This window comes from Melanerpes formicivorus, unplaced genomic scaffold (genome assembly GCF_026170545.1).
Source record: "Melanerpes formicivorus ecotype bairdi unplaced genomic scaffold, bMelFor1.0.p_v2 SCAF_1777, whole genome shotgun sequence".
NCBI lineage: Eukaryota > Metazoa > Chordata > Aves > Piciformes > Picidae > Melanerpes > Melanerpes formicivorus.
The window spans coordinates 18,848-39,653 of record NW_027144129.1 but is presented as its reverse complement, the minus strand read 5'-3'; the positions used below and the strand labels follow the sequence as shown (position 1 = coordinate 39,653).

At 47.3% G+C, this 20,806-nt stretch overlaps 1 long non-coding RNA gene across 3 annotated transcripts in view; it reads left to right on the top strand.

The window, feature by feature from the left end:
* The first annotated feature begins 326 nt into the window (after positions 1 to 326).
* The window catches only part of LOC137461319 (uncharacterized), a 37,121-nt gene continuing 16,641 nt past the window's right edge, over positions 327 to 20,806 (top strand). The window contains exon 1 of one of the 3 annotated variants that reach the window (XR_010993329.1): positions 327 to 413. This is a non-coding gene — a long non-coding RNA (uncharacterized lncRNA). Of the gene's footprint in view, positions 414 to 445; positions 630 to 2,181; positions 3,940 to 20,806 lie in introns of those variants that run through there. The other 2 variants (XR_010993328.1, XR_010993327.1) reach the window with 2 other exon arrangements.

Genomic DNA, 20,806 nt, shown 5'->3' with positions numbered 1-20,806 from the left:
AACAAAAAAAAAAAACCCCAAACAAAACCAGAAAAAACCCTACCCCAAAACCCCCCAACCATATTAAAGGAAAATAAGGTGAATGGAAACCTTGTGATTAAGTATTAAATGTTGAACTGCAGTTCACGGTGCTGCTTCGTTTTAAATAAAGCACCTCTGAAAGTGCTCCCCTCCCCCTCAGCCCAGAGTCTTATCAGCTTATCTGGGCAGGAGTTCAGAGCCATAAAAACAATATCCTGCTTACACCTTCCAGCCTATCCTATGACCTGCTCTCTGTAAACAAGTTGTACCAGGAGCCCCACATTACTAGTAAGTAGCTGGGTTCTGCAGGCTGCTGAGCTCCGGGAGGAGCCCAGATAAAGTTCCAAGAAGTTGGGAATGGTCTCTGGGTAGCTGCCTTCCGCGGGGAGGAGGTGAGCTGCTATCTGCTGACTGTGGTAGTGACTGCACCCTGTGAAAAGCAGCAGGGTTTGGGGCGATTTTGAGGCTCTGGCTCCGGTGTTTTCCGCGTTCTGCAGGCTGGTGGCTGTTGCAGATTGGGAAATGCCAGCGTTGTCGTAAGGGCACACGCCGCTCGCTGCACCCACTGGTGGCCTGCTCTTGCGTCAGGTCCTGGATGGACTGAAGCTGTAAGCCTATTTATAAAGTATCTGTAGATAGGTGGGGGAGATTAGCCATGCTGATGCTGGGAAGAGATGTAGGTAGATGTGGGGAAGGGGTGTGTGTGGAAACAAACATCCTGCTCATGGCTGCTGTGGTGGTTTAAATACCACTGGGCGAGCTGGTGCTCTAGTTACAGTGTTTGGCTGCTTCCCATAGCTAGCTGTCTCCCTGGTTTCATCTTGCAGCTAGGCACAGGCTGATCTGTTTATCTGAGCTAGATCCTGGGTCTGTAATGAGTGAGTCTGGGTGGTTCTGTATGTAATACTTCACCTTTTGGAACAGTCCAAGAGGTGAACGCACCAGCTGGGTTTGAAGATGAAAGTCCTGTTTTCCTCGAGCCTTGACCTTCTTATTCCAACTCAGGATTTCTTGTCCTACCAGCTCAGACAGGACACACAAGGATATGCACCTTTTGAAACCTGGGATAGTTGAGAACTGTGCTGTCTTCTCTAGTTTCCTTCCTTGCTGTAGCCTGGCTCTCAGCACATGTCAGGGTGCTGTGGGGTGACTGTTCTGGCCTCTGATGTGTTTGATCTCTGTTTTACCAGCAGCCCATAAAGCTTCTGGCTTTCTGACCAGGATCTGAGGTGCCCTGCATTACTCAGAGCTGCTGATCTCTGTTGTGGGTGAAGGTGATGAGCTAAATTACCTTCCTCTGTGATCAGCACTGCTGCTGGGGTGCTAAACTTGTTCTGTGATGAGAGCTGAACTGCCTTTGAGTTTGCCCTCATCCAGGGAAGGAGAGATCAGATGAGAAGTCAACTTGGTGGCTTTTTCCTGGTGTGCTGAGTAGTGTCTCTTAGTTAGAAAGCCACAGGTTGTAGTCTTGAAATGCTGAATTCACTTCTGCAGTCTGTTCTGTCTGCTGGCTTCCCCTGCTTCACCCACCATAACATTTCTTCTGCCTTCTGTCTGTCCCTCCCCCTTCCCTGGAGCCTCATCTGATGGAGGTTCTGCTCAGCTCTCCGCTTTCCCCTTGGTCCTCCTCATCCAGGATTCTTGTCTCTAATTTTAGCCTGTCTGCCTTTTGATGTTCCGTCCCGTCTGTTCCTGCCTTTCTCCTTTTCTCCGTGATCATCCTGCATCTCCATTTCCCTCTGAGATCTGGGCCTTGGTTTTGCATGGTGGGAGGAAAGTGCTTGAAACCAGAGTGAAGCATGGTGAGGTGAAGGATCTGAGGGTGTGGAGACTTCTGCCAGGGATGGGAGTTTGGCGTGCTGGTAGCCTGGGTCTGCTTGTTTTGTGGCTGTTACCTCTTTTGCATCACTGGGACCGTCTATTGTCCCTGCTTAGATCAGCTCTTTGGCTCTTTCTCTTGAGGATGCCTTCTGTGTTTGAGCCATGAGCTCTTTTCCATGGTGTCACCAGCAATACTTGTAGGCAGAATTTACTCTCCTTGAGCAGTGCAGGTAATGGAAATCTGCAGAATCCTCCTGACGGTCTCCTCAGAGCTGTTCTCTGCTCCATCTGGTGCTAATTCACTGCTGCAGCTCACAGTAGAGAAGGGTGCAGGGAGGGTGCTGGCTGCTCTGCTCGCTGAGTATTGCCTGGCAGCCTGGCCTTCCCCTGACCCGTTTGCCAGGCCATGAGAGCTGCAAGCTGTGTGGTTTTCTCGGGAGTTTTACTTCGTGCTAGCATGAATTTGCTTATGTGCAGAGAAAATGACTCCTGGTGTGGATGCATTCTGACAGAGTAAGACAGTGCTCTGCAGCAGGCTGCGGTGCATGCCAGCAGTGAGCAGGGTACCGGAGGCTTTGAGGTGGCTTGTCCTGGTGGGATTCATCTGCCTGAAGACCAGTGAGGACTGTGTGTGTGTGTGCACAGAATCCCATTTGTGCACAGAATATAAATACTGGCTGATGCAGGCATGCAGCCTGTGCTTTTCGAAGTTCTTTTGTGCAAACAATGTTCAACCCTTCCACCACTGCAGCAAGGAGCTTCAGCAGAAACCCAACCCTAGCAATTAGTTGAAGGCTTTAAAGGGAACCTAGCAACTGCTGCTGTAGTTTGAGTCACAGAGGGTTGGGTGTTTTTTCTTCTCTTTTTGAGTCTGAGGTTTGTAGCAGTTTGTGTTGTGTGAAAATACTCTGGGTATGGGGAAAGGCAGAGGGATGGAGGGCTATGAAGATGTTGAGGGGAGGGGACTGGAGCATATCAGTGAGGAGGAAAGGCTGAGAGACCTGGGGCTGTTTAGCCTGCAGAAGAGCAGCCTGAGAGGGGGTCTGCTTAATGCTCAGCAAGAACTAAAGGATGCGGGGTGAGAGGATGGGGCCAGACTTTCTAGTGGTGGCAAGTGACAGGGCAAGGGGCATTGGGTACAAACTGGAACCCAGAAGGTTTTGTCTGAACAAGATGAGAAACTTCTTTGCTGTGAGGGTGTTGAAGTCTTTCTCTCTGGAGAGGTTCCAAACCTACCTGGACATGGTGATCCTGGGCAGCCTGCTGTGGGTGCTCCTGCTTTAGCAGGGAGGTTGGACTAGGTGATCCCCACAGGTCTTTTCCAACCTCCACCATACTGGGATTCTGTGGGGGAGCTGTGGATGAGTGACTATATGAGTTGAAATTCTAATGGTGGTGCTACCGTGGGCTTTGCAGCAAGCGAGCCTCAGGGAAAGTGGAGCATCTGTGTGGTGGTATGTGAACTGGGTGTTTGTGGGTAACCTGAGCTCACCTGTAAGGAGTTTTGTTACCCAGATACTTTTTGACCTAACTTGCTGTTGTCAGTGATGATTAACAGATGATGCTCTCCACGAGTGTGGTTATGTAAAACATTAATGCCCTGCCTCCTTTCAGATCAGCTTTATAACGTGTGCGGGGCCCGAAGTCGAACTTCAAAGCAGGTAGTTTGCTTTATGGTTGGACCTCTGAGGAGTTTTATGTGTAGGGTGGAGTTGAACTTGTGGAGAATATTGCAGTTTTCCCACTGTCATAAAAAGTTATGATCCTCATCATTCAAGTATTGTTCTGTAGGTGGAGGCAGGAGACAGATGCAGGGGTCAGTGGGAGCGTGTACGGAGCGAGTTCAGATGTGCCAGCGGAGTGAATGCCGTCCTCTGTGCTCCCAGCTCGCTGAAACGGATTCAAAAAGTGCCTTGTGCTCTTTCTGGGTCTTCCTAAGAAACCTGCACCTGTGGTACTCACGGAACAGGGAGACCATTTCCATGGGAAAGGAACTTGGCAGGGGAGCTGCGGAACGCGGCTGAGAGGGGGGCTGTTTTCCAATGCAGGATTTTCAACCCTTCTTAAAACGTGGCACTTCAGAGGGGAAGAGAGACTGTAAGTCACTTTATAACCTACTTTCTTTCTTTGGGCTTTTCTTTGGGGTTGCAGCCAACTGAGTTAAAATAAATAAGTGGCTGCCTCTTGAAGGAGCCTTGTTCCAATTAGCTTCACTCATGCTGCAGGAGATATTTAGGAACTGAGAAATATTCCCTAAAAAAAAAGACTGTTTAAGCAAAATGATCTCGGTGGGAGAGTGGGATAACCTTTTAAAGCCTTAATTGTGGGCTTTTCTAAGAGCATCTGATAGCGAGTTCTTGTTGACCTGGGCTGCTTCTAAACCCTGGTGACGTGTAAGGCAGCTGCAGCCTCAGCACTGCAGACCGAGGCATAAAACAGTTTTCAAGGAGCGAGTTAGAGCTGATGAAAATAAGTCACTATTCCAGCTTCAGTCAGATCTCTATAAATATTCTGAGTGACTTCGCCTCTGGTTTAAAACCTTCTCTCCTGGGATGAGGAGGTATAAATGTGCTCTTTGTTTGCAGCCAGGAAAATTAAAGGATCACAACACTCAGAAACCTCCACGTTAGATCTTCTGGAAAGCTGTTTTCCTTCAGGAATGTGTGTACTGTACCTGAAGGGGCAGACACCTTCGTTAAGGTGGTTTGTTTTCTACCCTGTTAGCCCGAATTTTTTTCTGAAGACATTCAGACTTAAAGGGGAAAAAAAACCAGGCTGTGATTCTTATCTGTGGATGATCCATTAGCTGCTTCAGCCTGCCTTTATTTATTTTGGTAAACACATGTGTGAATGTAAACATCTTATCCAGAATGGCCTTGCAAATGTTCCTGCATTAACATATATTGTCATGGAGAATAATTTTCATTTAACTGTAATTTGCTTTATATTTTCCTGCCTGGTTGCCATAGTAACACAGTCCGATGTGGCTGTGCCTGCTCCAGGAGCTGGGTTATGCGTTGCCTTTATAATGGACCTCTGTTAATCAGGCTGCAGCTCTCGCTGAAGGAACCAGTGTCGTTTGTAGGAGGCACCTTCTTTGGCTAAACTAAGATGCCTGCAGTACCTCAGCTTAATGTTTGGAGTTACTGGGAGTGCTTTTCTGTTCTGCAGAAGTTTTGTCCTTAGAACTGTGTATTAGGGTTGTGGTGCATGTACTTGAGTTTAATGTCAGTTAGACTTCATTTTCTGTTTTCACTTAATTTGCTGTAACAGCCTAACTAGTAACACTCCTTCCTGTGGTTCAGTTTCAGGCCTTTAACGTTTGAAACACAGCAATGAAATACTTGTTGTCCTTATCTGCATTGAAAGTTGGCTTTCTTCTCATGATGGTGTATTTGTGGCTTTATGGTGGTGGTGGAAGCTGGGCAAACCACCTTCAGTGGTGCCCGGTGATAGGGCTAGGGTCAACGGGCACAAACTGGAACCCAGAAGGTTCTGTCTGAACAGGAAGAGAAACTTCTTTGCTGTGAGGGTGCTGGAACCTTGGAGCAGGCTGCCCAGAGAGGTTGTGGAGTCTCCCTCTCTGGAGAGATTCCATACCTACCTGGACATTGTGACCCTACTTCAGCAGGGGGTTTGGACTGGATGATCCACAGAGGTCTTTTCCACCCCTCACGATGCCGGGATTCAGGGATTTTCTCCTACCCCAAGCCTGGCATGTAACAGCACTGAACTTTGTCCCACGGTGATACCAAAGCATTCATCGTGCTTCTAAGGAAACATTGTTTCCTTTTGGCTAAGAGCAGGTAGAAATGAAAGTGGATCTGAGTCCCATTTCTTGCCTGTCTGTGGATTTTGGGTCTGTTTTTGCCCACTGTGTACCTGTCAGTCTCATGCCGTGGCTGCTGTTCCTCTGAACTGTGCCCAGTTGCTCGTTGGTTTACTTCACTTGGGAACCCCCAGGCTCAGAAAATGCAGATGTGAGTGTTGTGTATGTCCACTGCAGCTGGTGGTGGGAAGCTGATTTTAGAGCTAAAGACAGTGGGGCCATCCCAAGGCAGGGGGATCTAGGGCTTTAGCTACTACCCCATAGTGTGGTGGTGAGCTTTGACCTTCTCTGAAGGGGCTGTGGTGGATCCCACTAATGTATAGAACCATGTGCTTTGTGTCTTCAAAGATGAAGTACAGCATGATCTCCAGGAGTATCTCTGCTTAGAGGCAGTGACAAAACAGAAGGATGCAGTCCTCTGCCTTTGTCCATGTCTTGGTGACACCTTGGGAGAACTTGACTTCTGGCTACTGAGACAGGAATCATGGTGGCACCAGTTCAAACTGACCTTGTCAATGAGCAAATGATGCATTTTTGCTCAACAGGATGAGCTGAAGGAGAGAAAACGAACCACTCGGGATTCTCTGATCGGTCTACTTCCCTGACAGAAACCTTAAATTGTACCCCAGGGACCTGAATTTCACCTCCCTCCCAAATCAGCCTCCTCCAAATGAATTTTGAGTCGTTCAGTTTGAGCTCTCTCAGAAAATGTGTGTGTTGGCCCTTTGGTTCCTCTGCTCTCTGTGGTTGGAGGCCAATTGTGGCTTACGTAAGTCCAGATTACTCCAGCACGTGGATGCTTTCAGATGCATATGGTCTCACAGTTATTTCTTGGGGCTCTGCAGAAAGAATTGAGTAACATTTTGTTCTGTAATGCAGTATTAAGAAACCCAGCGTGGTTTTTTTCCTGTGATGGCATATAAACAAGTAGTGATAACACCCTATTTAAAGCCTTTGGAGGAGGAAGGGCTGAATCAAGCTTGAGTTTTTTTCTTTCTTTCTTTCTTTTTTTTTTTTTCCTCCCAACTGTACCTACACACCACATTTCAGAGCAGTTTTGCTTGCCTGCCATGAAAGCTGTTAGCTATTCCAAGTGAACCAGTTTTTGAAGTGCAGTGTGTGGCGTGGGTATGGAGTAGCTTCGTTCACAGATGTTACTCGCTTCTGCTCCCCTTCTGCCCCCATGAGACCACATCTGGAGTATTGTGTCCAGCTCTGGGCTCCCCAGTTCAAGAGGAACAGGGATATGCTAGGGAGTGTCCAATGGAGGCTATGAGGATGATGAAGTGGCTGGAACATTTGTCTGATGAGGAAAGGCTGAGAGACCTGGGGCTGGTTAGCCTGGAAAAGAGAAGATGGAGAGGAGATCTTACTAATGTTTATATATATGTACACACACGTGACTGTTTTAGGCTGTGCCTGTAAGAAAGGGACAGTTACTGGAACATTATATATATATATGAAAGGTGGGTGTCCAGAAGGTACTTGTCCCTTTTTAGTGGTGTCCTGTGATAGGACAATCATAGAATCAATAAGGTTGGAAAAGACCTCAGAGATCATCAAGTCCAACCTATCGCCCAGCACCTCATGACTAACTAAACCATGGTTGTAGACAGGTGGGGGTTGGTCTCTTCTCCCAGGCAACCAGCAACAGAACAAGAGGACACAGCCTCAAGCTGTCCCAGGGGAGGTTTAGGCTCGAGGTGAGGAGAAAGTTCTTCACAGAGAGAGTTGTTAGCCGTTGGAATGTGCTGCTCAGGGAGGTGGAGTCACCGTCCCTGGAGGTGTTCAAGAGGGGATTGGACACGGCAAGGGACAGTGAATACAAACTAGAACACAGGAAGTTCCACCTCAACATGAGGAAAAACTTGTTTATTGTTAAGGGTGCTAGAGCACTGGAAACAGGCTGCCCAGAGAGGTTGTGGAGTCTCCTTCCCTAGAGACTTTCAAAACCTGTGTGGATGTGTTCCTGTGTGACCTGCTCCAGGTGATCCTGCTTTGGCAGAGGGGCTGCACTGGATCTTCAGAGGTCCCTTCCAACCCCTACCATTCTGTGATTTCTGCTAATTTCCCTGTGTGATGTTAATGCTCTTTTCCTGTTGGCAGAGGTGTTTGAGTCAAAGGCCAATAGAATTTCAATAGAAGTCTAAAAAATGGCTTGGGCAGAGTCTGGACTTTCAGATCTTACGAAGACTTGTTGCATTTTTCCTCTTTTCCCTACTTGTTGTCACACAAATGCTGAGAATTGACCATCAGTTGGTATTCTTCAATGGCAAACCTGTGGGATACTCCAATGTCTCTCTTCAAAGGGGATGGGTAATGTGCTCTGACAATCTAAGCTATCAGATGGGACAGTCAGACTTGGTGGCAATTCATAAACTTATGAATTAGAGAAAAATGTGTTCATTATTTCATCTGAATTTTATTCCATTCTTGCTCAACTTCATGTACTGGAAAAAGCAGGTGTTCCCCCCCAAAAGGTTTAGGATTGGAAGCATTTTATTTGAGAGTTAAGTATTAAAATCTGTAATAGTGTAAGGAAATAAAAAGCAGGTTTTGGAGCTAGTGTTGAGTTGATATTTCCAGCATCACAGGAGCTGGGGAAATGAGGGTAGAGGTCTGTGGTAGTTGGTTAGCCTGTGGTTCAAGATGAAGGGGTGTCATTGTATGGACAGAGCATAGCTGGGCAGTGCTCAACTCATTTTAAACAACCAATCAGCCCCAAACCCACCTTACCCTCTAGCCTGTGTGTGAGTCTGGGTATGGTGAGTAACTTACATTTTCTGACTACTTCTCAGCTCTCTCAGCACACCTTTGAGGTGTTTTCTTCCAGGGGTGTGGTTCTGAAGGGCTGCTTGATGAATTGCAATGTGAGCACCTTGTAGGTATAAACTAACACGTGGTGACTAAGTTACCTTTGTGGACTCATTGAATAGCCTCCTTTACCTGATAACTGGGTTAAACATTTCTTCCATAGCAGGAGAGCAGAGTGGCTTTGGTGGCAGGGAGAGTATTTGAGAGTACTTCAAGGTATTTATTTGCACTTAGGTTTGGTCTGACAGCTAACAGTTACCTTATCAGAAGTCATGAGAAAGTGTTAATTGGGAGATAAAACATTATAAACCCAAATTGTCTTTCTGCTTCTTCCCTTCTTGGATGTTTGGGTTGACTCTGAGGCACTTTTCACCCTGTGTGGTGCTGTGAAGACTGTGTTTGATTTAGCTCCATTAATTATGTGGGAGATGTGTATCTCAGAATCCCAGCACGGTGGGGGTTGGGATGGGCTTCTGGAGATCTTATGGTCCAACCCCCCTGCTAAAGCAGTGTCTCCCACAGCAGGGTGCCCAGAATCACAATGTCCAGGCAGGCTGGAATGTCTCCGGAGAAGGAGACTCCACAAACTCTCTGGGTAGCCTGCTCCAGGGCCCCAGCACCCTCAAAGTCAAGCTCCTTCTACCACAGCCTGGGCATGGTGCTACTAGGGGAGAAAATATTGCAAACTGGCCTGAGATACGGGGTGGTGGAGAGCTCAGAGGAGCTGCCTTGTGTGCAGTCGTGGGAAGAGGAATGTCTTCAGGGAGTGGGTGAATTGTTTCCTTCTGCTCGGAACAGCCTCTTAATGAACTGCCCTCTCCAGGGTGTAGAGAGATTAACCTCCCACGGCTCTCTGCAACCTGGGAGACTTCCACCATACTGCTGCCTTCACATGGTTGTGGCTAAAAATACGTTTGTGCTGCTGCTGGGCGGACTGGAGGCACGGTGATCTTTTTGTCTTCGAGAAGGAGACTTTGTGTTGCTGGCTGAACTACCGCCTGAATCGCGGGGGGGTTTTTTTTTTGCTCTGCAGTGTGACTGCTTTTTCTCCTTCCAACAGGGGGGAAAAAAAAATGTGGTGCAAATAATTGTTCTGGTTGGAATTCCCTCTTTGACAACAATAGCAGAAATGGGGTGGGGTTGTTGGAAAATGTTTAATGATGAAAAGTTTTGGAGGAAGGAGCTCGCCCGAGCTGCCCAGGCTTCGCCACGTGATTCCTCTTCGCTGTTTAGTCTTCTGCAGAAGTGGTGGCGTTCTCCCAACCAGCTCTTTGAATAGTTCTGACCACTTCTGCCTCTTCTGAGAACAACTGCTGAAGAATGCTTTGTCTGTGTTGGGTCTCACTTGCTCTGCTGCATTCCCTCATTCAGCTGCCTTCGTTTGGTTGTAATTTAGCACTTCCCTCTTATCCGATGAGGCAGAATGAAAGCCTCCCTGGCTAACACCTAGGAGCAGTACTTGGAGTTATTGCTACCTCTGCATGTAATGATTCATCCTGGAGGCAGACAGCTCACTGCCCTCAATACCTCCCTGTAGTTCCAGACACATTCAGATGTGGTGCTTCAGCCTTCCTGGCTTGTGGAATCTCGGCCCCGATGCTTCTGTTTACTGGGAGGCTTTGTTTCTTGGTAACCCTGGAGATGTTTCACGGCAGCGGTAGCACCGGGGCTAGTTTAGACACAGCACGGATGGCTGTAGGTGAGTTTACTGCCTGCTGTTGAGCAGCTCAGTAGCTGATGCTCTCGCAGCGAGTTGAAACTTGAGTTCTTGCTGTTGTGCCAGTGGGGGAAGCTGCAGTGGGGTGGTTGAGGTCTGGGATGTAAAATGACTCGCAGCAAACATTGCGCAAGTATGTGGAGCTCTGCTCTCGGGGCTGAGCCTTTGCTGTGTGCTCCTGAGAGACACAGGTTTTTCTCTCTCGACTTCTTTAAGATTCAGAGTACATTCTCCTCCTTTCATGTTGGCCTCACCTTGACTTGCTTGATGCCAAAGCTCACCTGCTGCATCTGCTGGACTTTTATCTCCTACCTCTGCCTGTGTGTTCCCGAGACCTGCCGCTGCTGTGGCTCAGCCGTGGGGCTCAGTCACAAGCTACTCAGACAACCTAAACCATTTGTAAGGAAACTCTTTAAAATATAGATGGCATTAGAGGGCCTCAGGCTTAAAATTAGAAACTGTTTGTGATGCACAGTTGTAGTTGTTTACCTTGAACCATAATTATCTTATTTCCTGAGCTAAAAACGTCCCGTCAGCTTGCTGAAGCAAGATTTGATGACAAAGGAATTGTTTTTAGCCACCAGCAGAGCAAAGAACACTTGAAGTATGTGTCTAAATATGATTTTATAACCCAAAGTATAGCACACTCAGGGTTTTAAATTGGCTCTGGAAGTTGTGTGGGCTTATGGGTAGGACATTTGGCCAGGGATCAAGGGACTGGGTTTAATCCTAACCCTGTCCTTTTGTCCTTTGTGCTGTTTGTTTGGAGTGGGGGGATGTGTGAAGGAAAGGATCTGCCCTTCTACAAGGTGTTTGTGGATTCTCTTGGGGTGTGGTGTCGTGGCAGGGCTGGAGTGGGGTCACTGCTGCTGGGGGGTGAGGCTCCCTGCCAAGCACTGCCCCTTCCCAGGACACACGAGCCAGTGCTGCCCATCCTAAGATGGAGACCAGCAGGGAGAGGAAGGTGAGTGGGTTTTCTGCAGAGCTGGCAGCATTAGTTACTTCAGGGACAAGCTCCAGAAGGGGCCTGAGGGAGGAGCAGGGGATCTAGCAGCTGAGCAGGAGCACATCTCCCAGCTCAGCTGTCACTGGGAACTTCACCCACAGTCCTCAAGCCCCTCTTGAGGGTCTGGGGTAGCACAAACAGACACAGACAAACACTGGACATCCCTATTCTGCTATTTAGTAGTGCTCTCTGGAGAGTCTCTGTGGCTGCTGTGGCTGCTTCCTGCCGTCATAGCAAGGTGAGGCTGTGGGAGCCAGCTGCTTCCTCACCATTACCTGGCACTGCTGGGATGTTCCTTCTTCAGGAGAATGGAAAATGGGAGGGGAGCAGCTGCTTTAATGCTGGCAACTGCTACTTAAACCTGTTCAGGGCTTAGAATGGAGAGAAAAATAATCAGTGGAAGCTGTAGGTGCTTTCAATTTAGGTGGTATTTTAAAAGAGTCTTTTTATTCTGACCTTAACTTGCCAGGCCCTAGACAATAGGGAGAGATGCTGCTGTCTGTAAATCAGGGAGGTGCTGCCTTCACAGCTTCTCCTTGCTGTGTAATTTGAGGTGATTGTAAGTCACTTATCATACCTCTGGGAGCTGAACATTTGAGCACATCTTAACAGCTGCATTTTTCACATCACTTTCTGGGGACCTCCTGGGTCATCCAGACAGGTCTGCTGCTCTGGTAGGTGACAGGGTCATCTCATCCTTGCAGTGGCTGTGTGGATGTGGGTGTGAGCCTTTGAGTGAGACCTGCATATTCCTGAGACACCAGTGTGTGAGTTGTTGAAGTGCCTGGCTGTGGTGCTTGTGTGACTGCGTGGAATTGCCTTGGCTGAGCAGGTTGTGTTTGGGTGATCGTGGATCTTGGATAAGCTTGCTCTGGGCTTTTTTGTCTTCTCTTTGAGAGAGATTCTGTCTGTTCTTGAAGGCTGCACAGTGACTTCCTTGACTCCTCCTTGGCTAATTAGTGTTTTAAAATGGGATGCTCGCATCCTTTTCACAAATCAGCTTTCAAAAAGGAAATAGATTGGTTATTAATAGCACCTGCTATCCAATTTGCCACTGAATCGCAGGGCAGCAAGTATCTGAGGTGTAAAGGTGACAAATGGCTGGCTCTCACTCTTTTCTTTCCAAGAGTCGTCTGTGTTTTCTCACTGTGGTAAAATTGAGCACTGAGTAAGGAATTTCAGACTCAGATTTTGAAACAGTGGTGCTCCCCCTGGCCTAGCAGCATTGTTAACCCTCCTTCCTTCCTTCAGAAAAAGAACCTACAAAGGGAATTTGAATGGAATGGGTGAGTGAAGGGCTCTTAGTAAAGTTACCCAGGTGATGCTCAGGCTGATGATGGGAAATGTGTCTTTGTCCCACCTCAGATTTGTAGTTAGGAGGAATGCAAGGGAGAAGGTACCTGAAATGTGTCAGCAGCTGTGATCTAACTTTAAATTAGTGGTTTAATCCCAGAGAACATACTTCTGGTCTTCACTGGGATTAAGCTTCACTTGGAGCTTAATTAGGACAAGTTAAAGCTTTGAGACTTTTTAGCTTGGCTTCTGTTCAGCAGGGTGGGGGTCTTCAGCTCTCAAAGATGGGCAGTAATTTTATCTACCTTAAAATTCACCATTGAGGGTCCCTTTTGATGGCATGTCAGCATATTCCTATCTCCTGTGAAGACAGACTGAGGGAGCTGGGGCTGTTCAGTCTGGAGAAAAGAAGGCTCTGAGGAGACCTTATTGTGGCCTTCCAGTATCTTAAGGGGGCCTACCAGAAAGCTGGGGAGGGACTTTTGAGGGTGTCAGATAGTGGGGGGGAATGGAGCAAAAATAGAAATGGGTAGATTCAGATTAGATGCTAGGAAGAAATTCCTCACCATGAGGGTGGTGAGACACTGGAACAGGTTGCCCAGGGAGGTGGTGGAAGCCCCATCCTTGAAGGTTTTTAAGGTCAGGCTGGATGTGGCTCTGAGCAACCTGCTGTAGAGTGAGGTGTCCCTGCCCATGGCAGGGGGGCTGGAACTGGCTGATCCTTAAGGTCCCTTCCAACCCTGACAATTCTATGATTCTTTACCATGCAGCCTTCAGATCTCAAGTGGCAGAAGCTCCCTGTGGCCATGGGGCAGGGGTAGTCTGGTTTTTCAGTGCAGGTGGTAAGTTTCCAGGATGGCTTTGACAAACATAAGCTGGCAATATGTCAGCTCAGTTTGTTGGCCAGCTGTGGCAAATCTGGCTGGTTTTTGTTAAACTGCAATTCTGAGGCCTAGAATAAGTGTTCTGGTGCTCGATGAATTCAGTTTGCTTTTCCCAGAAACCTTTCTCCTTGTCAACATCAGTGAATATTCCTGCTGGTGACTCCAGTGCTGCTCACTTTCCTTTATTACTTCTGGCTGGTGTGACAGAAGAGTGTCTCTTGTCTTGCCTCCTGCCTCTGACTTGGATTTACTGTGTGATGGTTTCTGTGCTGACCTGGAAGTCTTTTCCTGGGTAATGCTTTGCTAAAATGTTTGGTTTCCATCGAAATGATGGCCTTCCACAAGCATGCTGCTGTGCTTAAGCTTTTAAAAGTGCCATCTTTACTCCCTCTGCATTATCTGACTAATTGGACTGGAAATTTACTACTTTTCCAATGAGGCTCAGCAAATGTTTAGGATATGGAGGCTCCAATTTCTTCTCGTTTTCATCCGAACTAAAAATACTCACGGCACAGCTCTGCTTTGAAAATCCACACCATTGTGCATCCTGTGCCTCTTCCAAATGGCTTCAGAATTAACAGCTTTCTGTGCACTAAAATAAACAGCTTGAGGGTTCTGTACATTTTGTTGTTGAATTTTATGGCTCGCTAGCTAAGCAGCTCAGGTTATGTGAAAGCAGAGAGGACTCTCGTTCTGTGCTGATGGTTTTCTCGGAAGCACATCCTCACGTGCTTGACGTGTGTGTCTGTGTGTGTGTGTTCACTTTTGATGTGCTTTTGCTGTATTTTTGCTGTAATAACAACATGGGTTGGTTTTTTTTTTTTCCCCAAAGCAAGACAGTGGCTCTTTGCTCTGCATGTGCAGATCATTAACAAATAAGTGAGACTAATTAATGCATCTTTTTGGAAGAGATTTAGCCGGGCTGGAAGGACCCAGCAGTCTTGGGTAATGACATTTTGTATTGGAGCTCTAGAAAAGAGAAGTTGAAAGGGTCTTGGAAGGTCACTTAGAAACACTGAGGCTAACAAACAGGGCTGCCTGTAGCTCTGTGGGCTGCTGGATGGGCAGCAGGGAACTGGTTTTAGGTGCCCAACCATTTTCTTACTCATCCATGCCAGAGAAGGCTGCTTGATGTAATCACAAAATCATGTAGGTTGGAATCACAGAATCACCAAGGTTGGAAGAGACCTCAAAGATCATCAAGTCCAACCTGTCACCACAGACCTCGTGACTAAACCACGGCACCAAGTGCCACGTCCAGTCCCCTCTTGAACACCTCCAGGGATGGGGACTCCACCACCTCCCCGGGCAGCACATTCCATTGAGCCTAAACACAGAATCCCAGAATCTCAGCATGATGGGGGTTGGAAATGACCTCTGGAGATCATTCAGTCCAACCACCCTACTGAAGTGGGGTCACCCACAGCAGGTTGCCCAGGATCACAATGTCCACATAGGTTTGGAATGTCTCCAGAAGAGACTCCACAACCTCTCTGGGCAGCCTGCTCCAGGTCTCCAGAACCCTGCCTGTTTAGATGTGAGCTCCTGAGTTCTGGTTTGTGCCTGCTGCCCCTTGTCCTATCACTGGGCACCACTAGAAAGAGTCTGTCCCCATCCTTTTACCCCCCACCCATTAGGTCTTGCTGAGCACTGAGAAGATCCCCTCCCAGGCTGCCCTTCTCCAGGCTAACCAGCCCCAGGTCTCTCAGCCTTTCCTCCTCAGAGAGATGTTCCAGTCCCCTCAGCATCTTCATAGCCTCTGTTGGACTTTCTCCAGCCATCCCTTGTCTCTCTTGAACTGGGGAGCCCAGAACTAGACCCAGTACAATAAAAGACCTTTTACATCAAGTCCAACTGTTAACCTAAGGCAAATGTTGCTTGTATAGCTCTGACCATTTTTTAATCCACTTGCTGACAATGTGGATGCTGATCCATAATCTTTTAAGATATTTAACACTGATTTTTAAACCTAGGGAGGTGTTGTTCTTTAACATCTGCAGACTAAACCATAGCCTGGAAAACACCGTGTCCTCTCGCCTGGCAACCCCGGTCTTGTCTCAGCTTGCTGCTACAGAAGGGCAAGCTGCAGCCTTGAGCTGCAGCCCAAGGTTGGGTAAGGAAATTGCAGGAGCTGTGTTTTGACTTAATACTTTCCACTCATCAGCGAAGCCACAGAAGGGTGGTAAGGGTGAAGGAGAGATGAGGGAACATGCTTCTGTGTTTCCAGGGCTCTTAATCGTGCGCGCAGCAATGAAAACTCCGCTCCGGTGGAAACTGTTGGGGCTTGCTTCGCTCTTCTGCCACATCACGCCAAGGAAGAACGAGCTGCTTGAGTGATTCCAGCTTTCAGGTTGTGCTGGGAGCAGGGACTCTGCTGACAGCCCCAGTTTTTTATCAGGCCAAATACCTTTTAGGCCGCTTTCACACATCTTTGCAGGAGAAATGATGTGCGCTTGTAGAGGTTAGTAATTGTGAGCTGTTCTTGAGGGCACTCTTGGCATGAAGAAGCCAGATAACCAATACTAAATTTAGAAGGCTCTGTTACTTCAGTTTATTGCTCAGCTGCCTGCATTAGGGTTAAGCTCAGTGAAACGGGAGGCTTCTGCTGGGAATTAGTTCCTTAGTTTAATGCAGTTCAAAATTAAAGTAGTTAAAGGCTTCTATACCATCTTTGGAGTTACTGAAATGAGGTACAGGGATTTTGTTTGAACTTCTCCAGTCTCACACCTGTAAAAGGAGACATGTCCTGTACACAAGCAACATTCCCATTCTCCTTACACTTGTGGTGTGGAGTATTTGTGAAGTAGACAGCAGTGGTGTGCAGTAAGTAGCTCCTTGGGGGCAGCCAGGAAGGAGTACTGCTGGTGGAAGCTGGGTCTGAGTGTTTGATCAGTGCGTGAATACTGGAACTAGCATTGTGTAAGGAGCTGAGAAGAGCACGGATCTTGAGGAATGCCTGAAACGCATCAAAACTCAGTCACCTGGCATCACAGAGCCTGAGTTCTTCTCATTCAGTGGAGCTTTCTAAGCAGCTTAGTCATTCCTGGTTTGGACTAGCCAGACCCCAGTTTCTTGTGGACTGTGTTGTCTGTGTCAGACTTCAAATTGAAACACTTAAAGAACAATTTGGTTGCAGAGGAATCACATCATTCTCTTCCTTCATGCTTGCTTTGGTGTGATAAATTGAAGCTTAGGTTCTGCAGCCCCCACAGAGCTCTCTTGGGCTGTGTTTTTCAGGACAGTATCAAGTTAGTTTTGTGTTTTTTATCAAGTAGCAAAGATGACAGGAGCTTTCAAAAATGTAGAGCTCAGCATATGTATTATCTGCAGGGCAGAACAGAGGAACTTTGAGACCAGGAATATATTAGCTACTTAGTTTCTGAAAGCTATAAAATTGAATTTTACCTGATGCTACAACTTTGTTGCTATCAAAGATACTGAAAAGTGGGTTGTTATTTTTTCCCCCCTTTATTTTTCTGTTTTCCCTATTTTTTTACTCCTTTTTCTCCCCCATCTTTTTTTCTCCTTCCCCTCCACCCTTTGTTTTTCTCCTTTCCACCCTCCTTTTTTCTCCCCTTTTACCCCTTCCCCATTTCTTCTTTTTCTTCCCTCTCTTTTATTACTTCCCCTTTTTTCCTCCTTTTTTTTTCCCCTTTGGTAAGCACTAATTTGCTAAGTGGAATTCTCTCTGCACACTGGTTTATCTCTTGGGTAGCCTAGTTGGCTATAGCGGTGCTGCAGCAGGATTTGCTGCTTTGTGAATCCCGGTGAAAGGCACTTTCTGTAGCTCACACCACTCCTGGAAATTTCTTCCTGAAGTGTAGGAGCAGCTGCACATGTGAGCACTTGTGACTGGTCCTGCTGAACACCAGGGTTTGCTCAGCATGTGTGTGTTTGGAGGTGGTTGGGCTGTGAGCTGCTGATAGGATGCAAGGCATTTCAGTTGCAGGCGTGTTATTTATCGTCAATTTCTGCCGTATTTCTTGGCAACAACTCTTCCTCCTCCCATTCAGATCTCTAGTGCAACACCTCACCTTTTTCCTTCCCTTTCTAAACAGTCCTGAGCTACACGGAGTCTGGATGTGCTCTGCCAGGCTCCTGAGGGAAATGGCCACAAATCTGCTGGTCGTTAGGGGCCGTGTGTCCCCTTGAGGGGCCAGAGGGCTGTGAGGGCAGGACTGTTCTCAGCTCTCAAAGGGCAAAACCTACAGAAGGGAGCTGAGGCAGGAGTTTCTGCACTCTTTCTTGGACTTCTTCCCCCAAATCCAGAGCTTGTCATTTAGATTCTTACCCAAGCTGGGTGCTGTGATGAGGCAGGGATGGATTCACTGTTGTCTGCAGACAGTACCTACAGATATTCCTGGAAGACATGTGGGTCATAGTAATTCTATGTGCTTTGCTGTGCTGCCTCTTTATGATCTCTTCCTCTCCACCTCCATTATCTCTAGATTCTGGAATTGCAATGTGAGTTTACCATTTCTGTAAATAAAAAGATCAGTGAAAGATCAGTGTTTGTTTGCAGGGTGCTGTGTGAAGCTGGGCTGCACTTGAAAACATTTCTGGATTTCCTCTCCCCCCAACTTTGTTTTCCTACCTCCTTGAGTCCTGTCTGAGGCGGTGGAGCTTATCTGAAAGCATAAGCCCATCAGTGTCTTGTGTATTCCCCAGTGTATGTTTTCACTGAAACCCTCTGAGAGATGCTTCATTGAAATTCTGTCTCTTCCTGAAATTATGTAGAGAGCAGCAGATGAGTGCAGTGGGAAAAAGGCTCTCTTGCTCACTAGAGGTCTTTTGCATTCAGACTTGGTCTAAACCAGAACCTAAATCTCATCCTCGTATTCTGTTATGCTTCTTAGTCCAGGATTACCATAAAAATCTGAATTGATGCAAGTGTCTCTAAATCAAAGGGCAACTTTTTGCTTCAAAGAAGCACTAATAAGAAGAAATGTACTTGCTGGTGGGGAGGTCGGCCTCTTGATTGCTTGGAATGAGGCTTCAGCAATAGCTTCTTTCCTGCTTCCCATGAAACGGAGATTTAAGTAGAACCCTTTTTGCCTTCAGTTGATCAAATTTAGAAATATCTAAGTGTGTAAAATAATGGAATCTTGGACATAAAGTGGCTCTGCATCTGTACAGAACTGGTCTGGTTTTAGTCTTTGATGGCTGACATCAGCCTCTGAAGCCACATCCTGCGTTGCCCCTGGAACCGGTTGGTGTTCCCCGGCCGGATGTGAGCTGCCTGCCCTAGCTGCTTTGATGCATATAGTCCTGTAGTTAATGGAAGTTCACTAGTTTTTCAGGCCACATCTTGTGATTTTGATGCATTTTGCCATCTTCAAATCCTGATTGCTGCAAAGTTGCAAGATACTCTTTTATTGAAGCAGCTTGAATTAATTCCCTGTTTTTTTTCCAGTGAATCCTAGCTCTCTGTGCTCTGAATCTCAAGGTTACTGATCTGAGTGGGAGTGCAGCAAGAGGAATTGGGAGCTAATCAGTGAGGAACTGCTGAGGACTATGCAGTCAGTGTTGAAGAACAGAGGTTGATGGGGCAACTTAGAGGTTGAAACCTTTCTTTTAATGGCCCTGTCTGCTTACATGAAGTTTCCAAAAGGCTTCATGTTAATGTAAAATAAAGCATCCCAAGTCTTGAAAGCATGAACCTGTTTTAGATCAGAGTGAACATGTAGTTACTTGGTATTTATGCTACCATTTCAGCACATGGGAAGGCTGAATCTCTGCTGTTTTCATTGCAGACTGGTTTCTGGGTAGCTGTAGCTGGTGTGGAATGCACAAGAGCCTTGTCCCATGGTCAGGTTGGGAGCTCATAGAAGGGAAAAACAAGGAGAGTAATGGTAGTTTGTGGAGGGAACAATTCCATCAGGCTAAAGCTAAGAAAGTTGGATGGATGAATGTGTCTAACATTGTAAGTTAGGCCTTTGGAAGTGAAGCTAGTGTTAAATTGAAGTGTTGGACTCTGCCCAGCAGGAACATTGTGCAAGTGGCCCTGATGACTCTTACCAGTCAAGTTATGTCCATGGTTTGTGTGTTGGGTGTCTTCTGCTGAAGTATTTGCTGTACTTCATAAGTAAGTTGATAACCATGTCATAAAAATGGTACAATGTTTTCGGTGAACATTACCAGGCTTGTATGTGGTCACTTCCAGTGTTACAGTAATAGCAGAGTGGTGAGGGTTGGATGGGACCTCTGGAGATCATCTAGCCCAACCCCTCTGCTAAAGCAGGGTCACCCACAGCAGGTTGCTCACAATCTCAATGTTCAGGTGGGTTTGGAATCTTTCCAGAGAAGGAGACTCCACAGCCTCTCTGGACAGCCTGTGCCAGGGCTCCAGCACTCTCCCAGCAAAGAGGTTTCTCCTGCTCAAGTGGAACCTCCTGAGTTCCAGTTTGTGCCCATTGCCCCTTGTCCTGTTGCTGGACACCACTGAAAGAGTCTGGCGCCATGCTTTTGCCTCCCTCCTTTTAGTTCCTCCTGAGCATTAAGAAGATTCCCCTCTCAGTCTGTTCTTCTCCAGAATAAAGATTAATGTATATTTTATGTGTGAGCTAAGTAATGAATAAAATGGCTTTATGTAGGCCAGGAAGCAGATGTAAATAGATCTTCAGAACTGTCATGGGACAGGATTTCTGTAGCTGCCTTAGCTTTTGCTTAGAGCACACCTTGGCTCTTTCCAGGTCCTTTACAGCTAGAAGGAAGGACCTGCTAATGCTGATACCTGGGGGTGGTTGAGTTCAGTGTGAACATAAAAAATCTGGGATAAAAGAGTGGTTTGGATGTGGCTCTGCCCAAGCTCTCTGCTCTTACCCACTGCAAACCCTTAAACAAGCATTTTGTAGTTCAGACTTGCCTTTGCTCCTAGAGCTTGTGCAGGCTCCTTCTAAGCTGTGCTGTCCAAAAGCTGTCCCCTCTGCAGCTGGGGAGCAGGCCAGCTCGCCTGAAAAACCCCAGTGACTTCTGCAGAGCTCTCATCTGGAGCAGACTAGTTTGCTCTGGCTGGCAGAGAGATTTCTTCCTGAGCAAACGTGCTCGCCAGGCATGCAGGCAGAGCTGGGTGAGTCATGAGATAGGCTGGGCTTAGCTGCAGCCCTGCGGCTTCGCAGCCAAGTCGAGTTCCTGCCTGTGGTGACGTGACAGTCACCCCAGAGCGCTCAGCGTCGTGCAGCCCAGCCTTCCTCCGGCCTGAGAAGTGGTGCTGAAAAGCTCAGGTGCTGGGTTTTGAGCTCAGAATCATCTGCCAAGCCTTTCATGTATCAGTTCAGTTGCCTGGTTAATGAATGTAATTCCCCTTTGCCTTGGGTGCCGAGAGCTCCTGCTGGGTCCTGCCCGGCGTTGGAAGCTTCGCTTTGGGAGTTTGTAGCTGGAAAAATATTCTTGAAAGGTGCAACAGAAGCTGTTCAACAAAT